Raw genomic sequence first — 11,305 nt, 5'->3', positions numbered from 1 at the left:
AGAAAGGTAGAAGAAAATCCCATCAAAATTGACAGGTAGAGAAAGCTTGGGGATCCTGCCTGAGTTTTGAAATGACTAAGATGGCAGAGCAGCTGTTTCAGATAACCTTTAACACAGGTAATCACAGGTAATAAAATCACTCCCCAAATACAGGAATTAAAAGATTTCAGAGATCAATAGAGCTCGCTCCAGAGCCTAGAATTGTCTTCCCAATCATGCTTTGCTATTGATGTTGGACCTTTCTGTAGTGGTGACTCCAGCTACGAGCAGATCTGGGACACTGTCTGTTCTCAATATATTCTCATTGTTAAGGCAAAAAGAGGCGTGAGTGGCTATAGCTAAGGGAGGACCAAACTGGTAGTTGTGTAGTGAGTGTCGGCTTTCATTGATCCCAGGAGCTCAGATGGTTGTAAAGAGAAAGCACACAGTGGCTACTTTGGACATGCCTGATCATGACAGAAAGATGTGGGTTTGGGGGGTTTTGTTTTCTTTATCTTGCTTTTTTTGTTTTGTTTTGTTTGCAATGCAGAAATTTCTAAGGAATAAGGAAATAAAGAGAGATGCAAAGAATTCACAGCTATGATCCCACATTCCATAGTCAGTTCTTATGGAGGCCAGTCTCCAAGATGGTAGCCAATGATGCTCCACCTCCCAGTAGTCATACACCCATATTTATCAGTGAGTGATAGGCTGTATGACCAACAGCATGAATCAGAAATAATGGCATATCAACTTCTGAGACTAAGTTAAAGATGTTTTGTGTTCTGTCCCAGACCTCTGCCCTGCCTTCCCATTTCACTTACCCTTGGGAAAGCCAGCTACCATGTTACATAGAGGCAGAGGAAGCCAATGGAGAAGCCCACAGGGAAAGGGATTAGAGACACCCAAAGAAACACATGACTGTGTCTGAGAGGGGCCTCTCTAAGCCTTAAGCGAGCCCGGGAGTTCCTGCAATCTTCAGAGTCTGATCCAGATATATTCAGCAGAGCTCTTCCCAGCTGCCTGACCCACAGGAACAATAATAAACACTTGCTGATTTTTTAGCTAAGTAGGCTCCCTTAATCTCGGCAAAATGAGGCTAAATATCCATTGACATAGGAAAAGCATGAAAAATTTTATAGGTTGTATCCACTAATACTAATGATAGTGCTGTACAGTAAAGAAAACTATAATCTGATATGTATTAAAACTAGCATGTGCAGAGATATTCCTCACAGTATTCCCTATAGTGCTTTTTAAAAATGAAATACTTAGTGGTTAAGATCACTAGCTACTCTTCCAAAGGACCTGGGTTCCATTCCCAGCACCCACATGATGGCTCACAACATCTGTAACTCCAGTTCCAGAGAATTAGATACCTTCTTCTTCTATCCTCCTCAGGTACCTCATGGATGTGGGAGTCAAACATCCAAATTCATAAAATAAATAAGTAAACAGATGAAATAACATGACTGTTCCACAACAGAGAAATTGTCATGGACACTTTAGGGGCTCAGGCATGTTACACTGTATCTAATTCATTGCCCCAATAGCTATTTTAACCCCTTTAACTGCAGAGATGAGGAATTGAGACTCCAGGAAGCCAAATCATTTTCTGTAGATTATAAAATCTAATGATGAATTAAATCATAGCAACACTAATAATAAGCACTATACCCCCTTATACAACTATGTTAGGCACTGTTCTATATACTTTGTATACAATAAACCATTTAAATCCCAAGTCATCTGCCTCAATGGTACTTAAAACTATTAAAAAACAATCATGGGCATTAGGCTCCATCTGAAGGACTTCGGCTGCAATACTTCATTTGTGGACTTACAGATGTTATTATTAGAGCCACTAAAAAGGTATCTGGGGTTTGGAAAATAAGCCATTCATCATATTGTACCTCACTGGAGGACTAAAAACACTTTCATATGGGATTAACAAAAAATAAAATAAAATAAAATAAAATAAAATAAAAGCCTTGGAATCACCTTGACTGTCTTCTCGATCCACATCCAATCCATCAACAAATCCTGTCACCTAGCTTTAAATACATATCTTGAGTTTGACCACATGTCACTAATTAAACAGTCACCATCACCAGCCAAGCTGCAAGTCTGTCTCTCTGAATTGACAAAATAACCCTTTAACTGGTCTTCCTAATTTGACCTTTGTTGTCCTGCAGTCTTTTTCAACATGACAGCCAGAGTTAAAATTTTTTGGTTTTGTTTTTTGAGACAGGGTTTCTCTTTGTAGCCGGGATTAAGGGCATGTGCCACCACCACCTGGCCAGAGATAAAATCTTTAACTTGAGTAATAGCTGCAGATAGAGAAAGTGTCTGCAGGCTTGTGTTCTATGGCATCCCAGTCTTCAGAAGTCAATGAAATTGAATGCAACCAGAAGAGTAATGCCTTGGAATGAAAACATTCAAGCAGGGAAAAGTGACCAATTGTGTCCATGTCATGAAAAAAATCAAGTCAGGTGGTTTTTGAGGACCCACTGTTGAACTCAGAAACACAAAATCAATGGAGGCTTTAGCAGGAGATAGACCAGTGAGTGGTGCCAGTGAAACCCTGATAGTATTTGTATTAAGGGAGAATTGAAGAAGAGGAAGTGGAGGCCCCAATGGATAGGCCCTGAATTCAGACATCTCCTTCACTGTAGTGACTGAAATCAAGACAGAATGGTAGGTCTTCCTCGGCAGACACAATACTCAGAGGAAAGCGACAGGCACGCTAGTTCAGCTCCATGCCTGGGATGGCAGAGAGCACTGTGGAAGGGACAAATCTACACAGCCATCATCATGAAGGGAAGCAAACAGGTCCTACTAACTCCTGATTAACCAGGTAGGTGGGGTTTCCACTGGAGTTGAGCCAAAGATGTATTACTGTTACCATGGCAACCTCTCTGACTCCTCTTGCCCACAGTATGTATGACCCAAGATGGGAAAGTACAGATAAGGAGACATGAAGTCTTGCTAATTTAGCTTAAGGAGGAAAAAAAGGACTTGGGATTATAATATATACAGCATGATGACTATCTGAAAGGCAGGTGAAGTTTCAGAAAAAACAGTAATGAAACAGCAACATATAAAACACCCCTGTAAAAGAAATTCTCAAATTGGGAGCTTCTATTTTCTGTAACTTGTAGTGAAATACTTAGAGAGCTTCATATAATATAAAGGAAAAAGATAGTCAACCCAGCCTCTCTCCAGGAGTTGTTACAAAGATTATAATGACTAATATTTGAATAGCTGACAAGTACTTTGCACACACATAATCTCATTTAATCTCCACAGTGAACATGCTTTCCCTTGACACTGTGTATGAGCCTGTATTACTCCACTTAGCAATTTGTGCTGCAATGATGTGTTTATGATCTTTTTCATACCACGGACTGAAGTATCTGAAAGTAAAACCCACAACTTATCATCCCCCCTGACAAATGGTACAGGCCCTGGCATGTGAAGAGTTCTGGGGGATGTTTGAAGAAGAGTGGATAATGGCTGAATGGATGAATGGGTAGTTGAATCAAGTAATTACTGCTTCAGCTAAGAAATAGGATACAATGAGTTGAGTTGTAGATGAGTAATATCTATGATGATAAGACATTCCTGCAGAGATAAACAGCCAGATGAATCTGGAACTAAGAGAAGAGACATAAATTGGGTTTATAGTTTTGAAGTCATCAACCTGTAGTTGGCAATGACTCTCCAATGGCCCTTACAGTCTACAGACCAAGGCACTCACCACTCCTTCCATGTCAAACTAAAAGGTTTTTTATCATAATACCTTAGCTCTCCATATATCTTAAATTCCTAATAATTTTGGTGAGACCCTCCCCCCTTAGCTCTCCTCTTCCACACTGTTGTGTGTTGTTCACTACATGACTCTAATTCTATACTGTGCTTGTGTCATCCAGTCTTCCCATTCTATAGTCAGTAGTCTCTAAATGCATATGGAAATGTGTCTATAGCCTCCAACTTTTCAACTTCTGTACTAAGTAAACCTAACTCTCACAGTAATAGAGTCCTATATTATGAATCTCTGTCTGGAAATTTCCTATTTTTACCTTGTATTGGTTTGACCTGTCAAGCTATGACAAAACACCTGAGAGAACCAACATCAGAGAGCAGAGATTTATTTTAACTCACAGTTCCAGAGTGTTCAGTTCAATTCAAGGTCCTTGGCTTAATTGAGGCAAAATACCATGGCAGCAGGAATATGGAACAACAGCTGTTCTCCTGTGGCAGACACAAAGCAGAAAGCAGGATGGAAAGGGGTGATTGGAAAATACAGCCCCAAGGACACACCTACATCACTCAGCTAGACCCTACCTCCCAAGGTTTCTAGTACCTCCCAAAACAGTACCAACATCTGGTAGTACATATAAGCATGTAGGGGGTGTTTCCAATTCAAGCATAACATACTCCATTTCCAGTCCATCTTTCTAGGACCTCCCAGTAATACCTACTCTGTGATGTTCTACTGTAGTGCTGTGGATCAAATATGCAAGTGAATTGTCTCTTTAATTTAGCTTTTCCTTCACATTAGCCAGAACCTTAACACAAAAGCAGTTTGTCTGTGTCAATGCTTCCATCATATTATGTGGAGAGATTTTATGGCTGGATATTTGTGAGAAGTATGACACAATCACAGTCTGCATATGCATCAGGACAATGTTAATTGCAAAGAACAGGAAGCCAGCTCAAGCTGGTTAAAGTTAAAACAATGGACTGTATTGGCCCATGCAACTTAGGAAGCCCAGCAATGATTCTGGGATCAAGTCATTAGGGTCCCATTGTTCCCAGATAAGGCCCTACTTTGTGGTAACCAATGGCAACCTCAACTTTGTCTACATCCATCCTCAAAGCATCCATCCATTCAATCACAAAGAAGATCTCTGATTGGCTCAGAATTATACAATACTTATCATGTTTTTATGAATACAGCATTATGACTAAGAGCCAAGAAGGGGCACATGGAGATGGAAAGGGGGAAATATATTAAATGCTCAGATATGATAATATACATGAGGCATGAAAACTAGGTCTCTACTTTCTTCTACTGAGTCATTAGTGGACTTGTCACTCACTCATATAGACATTATTTTCAACTTGCTAAAAATTAGCAACATTGAGTGGAACATGTTAGGAAAGCTATGAGGTGTTGCTATCTATCAAAAATTTACACTTTAAATTATTTATCATGATTTTTCCTATGGAAAGAAAAAATATAGGACTAGGAAGGGAGGGCATTAGAAAGGAACATGGATATTGGGTTTGGGAGTCGTTATGCATCCTCTGCATATTTTTAAGTATTGATTTTGTGCCTTCATGAGGAATATGAATGAACTTACCAGCGTCTCATCAAGGAAAGAGAATTGAAGATTCAGTCAGGAGTTTGGTTCAAAGAGAGACTTTAGAGAAAACAGGAAAAGAATGGAAATTTCGTAGAAGACATATGCAGAGTTTTGGGGCCTCTTTTCATGTCCTCTTTCCTGTGAAAGTTAAACCAGGCGTGATAACAAACAATAGCAACATCTGTGGTTCCCTTCCCAAAGCTGAAGAGCTGGCACACAGTGAACTAAAATTGTTGTTTTTATTAGTACTGTGTTTGTACTGTTTAAATCCACACTCCAGTGTATTAGGGATTAATTTGAACTTAGAAATTGCATTCATTTCCTTTGAACAGTATGCTGATAAATTGAAAATTAAATTGAGTCTAAAACATGTCTTACCCTTTACAAAAGTCATAGAAAACTGGCCAACATTAAAATAGGAAAGAACCAAGTTGGGAATTAATTCTTCCTCTAATTTGTTAATTATTGAATTTCTGTGAGTGTAAGTTCCAGTTGAATTATCAACCTTGTCTGGAAAGAATGAGAATGATATTTTAAAAAATAGCCTATAAGTCAAATTGGGTGACAAATGATATATACTGTTGGTATATTTTGGGATGGGGGAAAGTGAGTGATATATTTGAGCATCATTAAAGCTGTCATTGATGAGAAATGAGGTCACTAAATGTGACAGCGTGCTCATGATTTGGGAGCCAAATCGCCACAGAATATAAAATGAGAGAGAAAAAGGCACAGCGTGCCTAATCTATGTGGGGGATCTGCCAGGTTTCACCAGGAACACAAGTGGCACTGACTGAGAATTACTGTTCCTGAAGACCATCAGTGTTGTATATTTTAGGATGGTATTTAGTTTGGAAAGAGTGTAGCTGAAACAAAAGAAATAGTTTTATTGAGACCATGTAATGTTGAAGAATTTCGCACTAATCTGGATGGATTTAAGTTTCCAAAACCAAGCACTTCTCACTGTATTGATTCCTATGAATGTGGGAAGTATATATAAATCAGATAAATAAGTACTCAACACTCCGAATGATACCAAATTTGTGAGAATTATTCAGTATGCATCTTCTTGAAGGCAAATGTACAGTGTCTTTCTACTCATTGAGTAGGAATGTGTAATCTCCCAACAATTACAGTCAGACATTTGCCTCCTGTAGTTTGTGAATAGCAGATCTGTACAAGCAGATTTTTATGCTGAATTTTTCAAAGGGCCAAGGAGAGTTGGAAATATCCTAGGATTAAAGTCTAAAGAGACTCATGTTGAGTACATTATTATAAACCATGTGTTTAAGACACAGACAGACTATTATTGTGCAAAGCTCAAGTGCTATTGATCCCATATCTAGTATCAGTTAGTTACTTGTCTCATTGCTGCTACAAAAATACCTGAGAGATGCCACTTTATTTTTTTTTTCGGAGACTGGGTTTCTCTGTATTATTTTGGAGGCTGTCCTAGAACTTGCTCTGTAGACCAGGCTGGCCTCGAACTCACAGAGATCCACCTGCCACGGGAGAGTGCTGGGATTAAAAGCGTGCACCACCAACGCCCTGCCAAGAGATGCCACTTAAGAAGGACGAGTTTAGCTGGGCGTTGGTGGCACATGCCTTTGATCCTAGCATTTGGAAGGCAGAGGCAGGTAGATCTCTGTGAGTTTGAGGCCAGTCTGGTCTATAGAGTGAGTTCCAGGATGGCAGTGCTGTTACACAGAGAAACCCTGTCTCAAAAAAAACCTGAAAAAAAGAAGGAAGGAAGAATTTATTTCTGCTTACAGTTCCAAAGAATATAGTCCATTATAGTCAGGAAGGTATGGTGGATACAGCAGGAGGTATCTGGTCACATTGCATTCTTAGGGAGTAGAGAATGGTGAATATTTGTAATCTGCTTGCTTTTTCCTATTCATTCAGTCTGATACCCTTGCCCACAAAATAGTACCACCCACATTTAGAGTAGGTTTTGCCACCTCAATTAACCTAATTCTATACAATCTCTTATAGACATGCTCAAAGATTTGTTTCCATGGTGATTCCAAATTTCGCCAAGTTAGCAATAAAAAAGTCTAGCACATACATACACACACACACACACACACACACACACACACACTTTCCCAAGAACTCTAAACAATCCACTGCATTATCTTTTACACATCCAGTTACAGAGAAAAATGACAAATGTTCATAACATAGCCTTAATCGCCTTCTATGTACCATGAATGAATCCTCTAACTAAGCTGTAAAGAACATAATTATATCATGTCTTACTCGTTGGGTGCTAAAGTATTGTCAACTTGCTCATTGCAATCCTCTTCTAAGATTTATGACTTTTTCAGCCCGAGTAAGCAGGCATGTTTTGTTTGTTGATTTGTTTGTTCCAAGTTCCCAATACAGAGAAAAGGAAAGTAAGAGATGGAGGAAGAGGATAAAGTGGAAAGAGGTTGCTCTTTTCCTTCCATCTCTGAAAAGCCATGATCACTACCCAAAATGAAAAGTAAGATAGTTGATGTAACTTAAACAAATGAGATAGGTAAGGACAGAGGGAGGCTAAGACTGTAATAGAACAAAAAGGTATGCCCAGATGCCCCATGACAAGAAACAGTAGCTATTCACTGCTTGACAATTATGTCCAAGTGTCAATTCAGATCTAGAATTTAGTATTCTATCTTTCAGTTTTTATAGTGAGGCTATAAAGTCAGATTTTCCATGGACTTTCTCAATTTTTAAAGGCTGTCTGAATTATTATACCCTATGCCAAATAAAACCTATCTTCCATCCAGAGTTATCTTGTGCAGTGTCCATTTATACCTGTGATTCAACCAAGGTAAATGACATTTTGGTCATTTCCCAAAAGATCTCACAATTAAGCCAAACATGGTGCATAAGCATTTGGTCAAATGAGAACCAAGACTCGTTCACACTTCATGAGCTGCTCAATGCTGTTGTTTTAGTGCAAATGAGCTACAGTTACTGGACTGTGTGTACCATGTGTTAACTGGACTTCATGCATTTTAGGTGTGTATTTCTAGAATAGATTTTTCATGAAAGTCATAAAGCACAACCTTTTGAGACCTGTAAGTTTTAAAATCTAATATTATCAGAAGAAAACAAGCAACAAGTAGATTCTGAATCATTAGCCATTCTGAATGAATTGAGAGAAATAAAAAAGTTGAGTTTAGAAACCACAAAGTAGAACTGGGAAATAAATTAAATAATAACAGACAGAACTTAAATGCAAATGAATTGAATATATTCATTTATTAATGCAAAAAGTATGAACTGAGTGGCATGGGCACACATCATATTAACAACTATACATGTGTTATTTAATCTTTACAACAATCCAGACCTTAGTTTGGGTTCCCACAGAAGCAAAATCTGGGACAAATATTTGAGTGTAATTACTCATTTGGAAGATGCCTTCAGGCAAACTGTAAGGCAGAGAGGTGAAAGAAGCCACAAAGGAGAATAATAGCAAAAGTAGAAACCACCATGAGCAATAGGAACTCGATACATGGGGGCTGCTCTTTAGAACTCAGCCATCATGTGCAATGGGCAGAGGGGCCGGGATATTTATACCATCATCCCCTATAGTCATTGGCTGAAGGCTGCTCTCAGGAAACTTCCATTTCTTGGCACTTAGAGCTGCCAAGATAGCAAGAGGAAAATAGAGCTGCCAAAACAGCAAGAGGAAAATACCCAGGAAACAAATGTAGGTGCCAGCAATGAAAAGTTAGACCAACATAAATAGAAATGGAAAGAGCCAAAGAGATATAGGTGAAACTAAAGACCCTCTACTATTGTCTTTATGGTAGAACCTCCTACTATCCCATTTTCTTAAAAGTTTATATATGGGACTGACTCTTCAATTAAATGTTGGCAAGTACCCTGCCCCTGCCCCAGGAAACATCCCAATGAGGAGGAAGCTGCCAAAACTCCTTGGAGATACAGGGACATGGAAGGAAAAACTTCTCAGCTGCTCTGTCAGCTATAGGATAAAGTAGAAGCAGTCTAGACATCGGCACCCAGGTTCAAGAGTCAACAGCACATCAGTAGTCACCAACTGGCAGAACTTACATATGGTGTCAGAACTCTTCAGGAACTACTATGGATGAAAGGCATTGTGAGCTAAGATAGGCAAGCAAGAAAGTGACTGGTAGCATATGAAAGCCATAAGGACCATTGTCAAGGACTACTAAGATTCCCTTCTAAATACTATCTCATAGGAAAGGAGGGTACACAGATGTACCTAGACAAACTGTAGACTGTGTAAAAATGTATAATATCCTAAAGTTGTAGACACAAGCCACAGAAGTACACATTGAAGGTATGGTCAGAGGGCTTCCAGGTGCCCCTTCCCTTCCCCTATTGAAGACTGTGCCAACAATTCAAAATGACATAGATCAATTGCCAAACTGTTAAATGTCAGCTAATAACTTGGGAAGCTGAATACAAAATGAACTTACTAACATTGCCTTGTTAAAATTCCATTGTGTATAAAGAAATCAGATTTAAATCCTTAATAGATGTATGAAAATATAATTTTCAAGTTATTGTTCTTGTATGAGTGATTAATAATCGCACCATTGACTTTTCCATGGTGCTTTTGAATTATTGAGTGGAAATATTTCAAACGGTCTCTTCACAGCCTTTAAAAATAGTCCATGTGAGTAGTTTCAAGTTTATTCTCCCATAAGACTCTAAATGCATGTAAACTGGGTAATGCCATTCATTTCTAAGACCTAAAAGAATGCCTAGCACATAGTAGGTATTTGTGAATAAATAAAGGTTCCTACCTTTGTAGATAAGTATACTTTTTGTTTTTATTTCTGACAACAGGACTGAATGGTGTGGCTTTAAATCTTGGGCCCATCAGTTATTAGCTGAACCTCCACAGTCAGGTCTCTGGACCTGTCTGAATAGTGCCAGTTTTATCAGTCTGAAAACGATGCCTGTCTTAGTTTGATTCCTCAAAACAGACCCTGAAATAAGAACTTGGAAGTGGGCAATTCTCTGCAGGAGGCAAAGAAGCAAAGAAGATAGGACACAAAAGGAAGCAAAGTCAATTAAACAAATGTAAATGAAAACATGTACCCAGTCCCACAGGCAGTGCTCTGGGAGATGCTGTCTCCTATGCTTCACATGGGACAAGCAGATAGGAGCAGGGTATCCACTTAGTCTATTCTCCACTGGCTAATAGCTACCTAGTGCTTTTAACTATTTCTATATCAAGTTTCATCTACGTGCAAAAGCATAGACTCCTCCTATAGCACCAGAGAAAACCATCAGGCAAATGAGAGAGATAGAGGTATCTGTCACACCAATGGGACTCACAGTTGCAGACGACCTCAGAAGAGCCATGGGAAAACGAGGAAGGGCATCACTAACAGCTGCACCAGGAAAACTCCTGTACCATGGAACCACCTTATAAGTTGGAAGTTTCAAATGAGAAAAATGTATGGCGAGCACAAACCACACAGTGCCTGACCCATAGGAAATTGCCTATAAATTGTTGTGGTGATTGGAATGGTTGTTCTTGTTAAATGTGGTGGTGAAAATTGAAATTCATAAAGAGACTACTGGAATTTACAAGTCAATTCTGCACTCTTGCTGCCTGCTCTGAAGCAAGGTCTTTTGCAAGTTCATGAGTTATAGCGGGGGAAGGAAATATGATCATTGCCCCCACGGAACTCACGGTTATAAGGGACAGCCAGACTCCAAAGTTAATGTTGGTTCCTGTTTTGCCTCACTTCTTCTCCTTGGATGGGTTTGAGCTTTCTTGATGATACCAGAAGGAAACAGCGCCATGCACACACATTTTATTGCTAACTGAATTAAAATACAAACGATGCCGTCACCTCTGCAAAACTCCTATACTCCACACAAGCTCTGTATGCCACAGTCACTGCCTTAGACTATAAATATGTTTATTATAATGTGATTTCTCCCTCCTACCCACT

At 39.2% G+C, this 11,305-nt stretch overlaps 1 long non-coding RNA gene across 1 annotated transcript in view; it reads right to left on the bottom strand.

Moving 5' to 3' along the window:
* Positions 1-4,141: 4,141 nt before the first annotated feature.
* The window catches only part of LOC121134583, a 151,411-nt gene continuing 144,247 nt past the window's right edge, over positions 4,142-11,305 (bottom strand). Inside the window, exon 3 of the long non-coding RNA XR_005871685.1 lies at positions 4,142-4,233. This is a non-coding gene — a long non-coding RNA (uncharacterized LOC121134583). The remainder of the gene's footprint in view (positions 4,234-11,305) is intronic.

Source organism: Mesocricetus auratus, unplaced genomic scaffold (assembly GCF_017639785.1).
Source record: "Mesocricetus auratus isolate SY011 unplaced genomic scaffold, BCM_Maur_2.0 Super-Scaffold_100028, whole genome shotgun sequence".
NCBI classification, from domain to species: domain Eukaryota; kingdom Metazoa; phylum Chordata; class Mammalia; order Rodentia; family Cricetidae; genus Mesocricetus; species Mesocricetus auratus.
The sequence above is the reverse complement of the archived record's forward strand: the minus strand, read 5'-3'. Positions and strand labels throughout refer to the sequence as shown.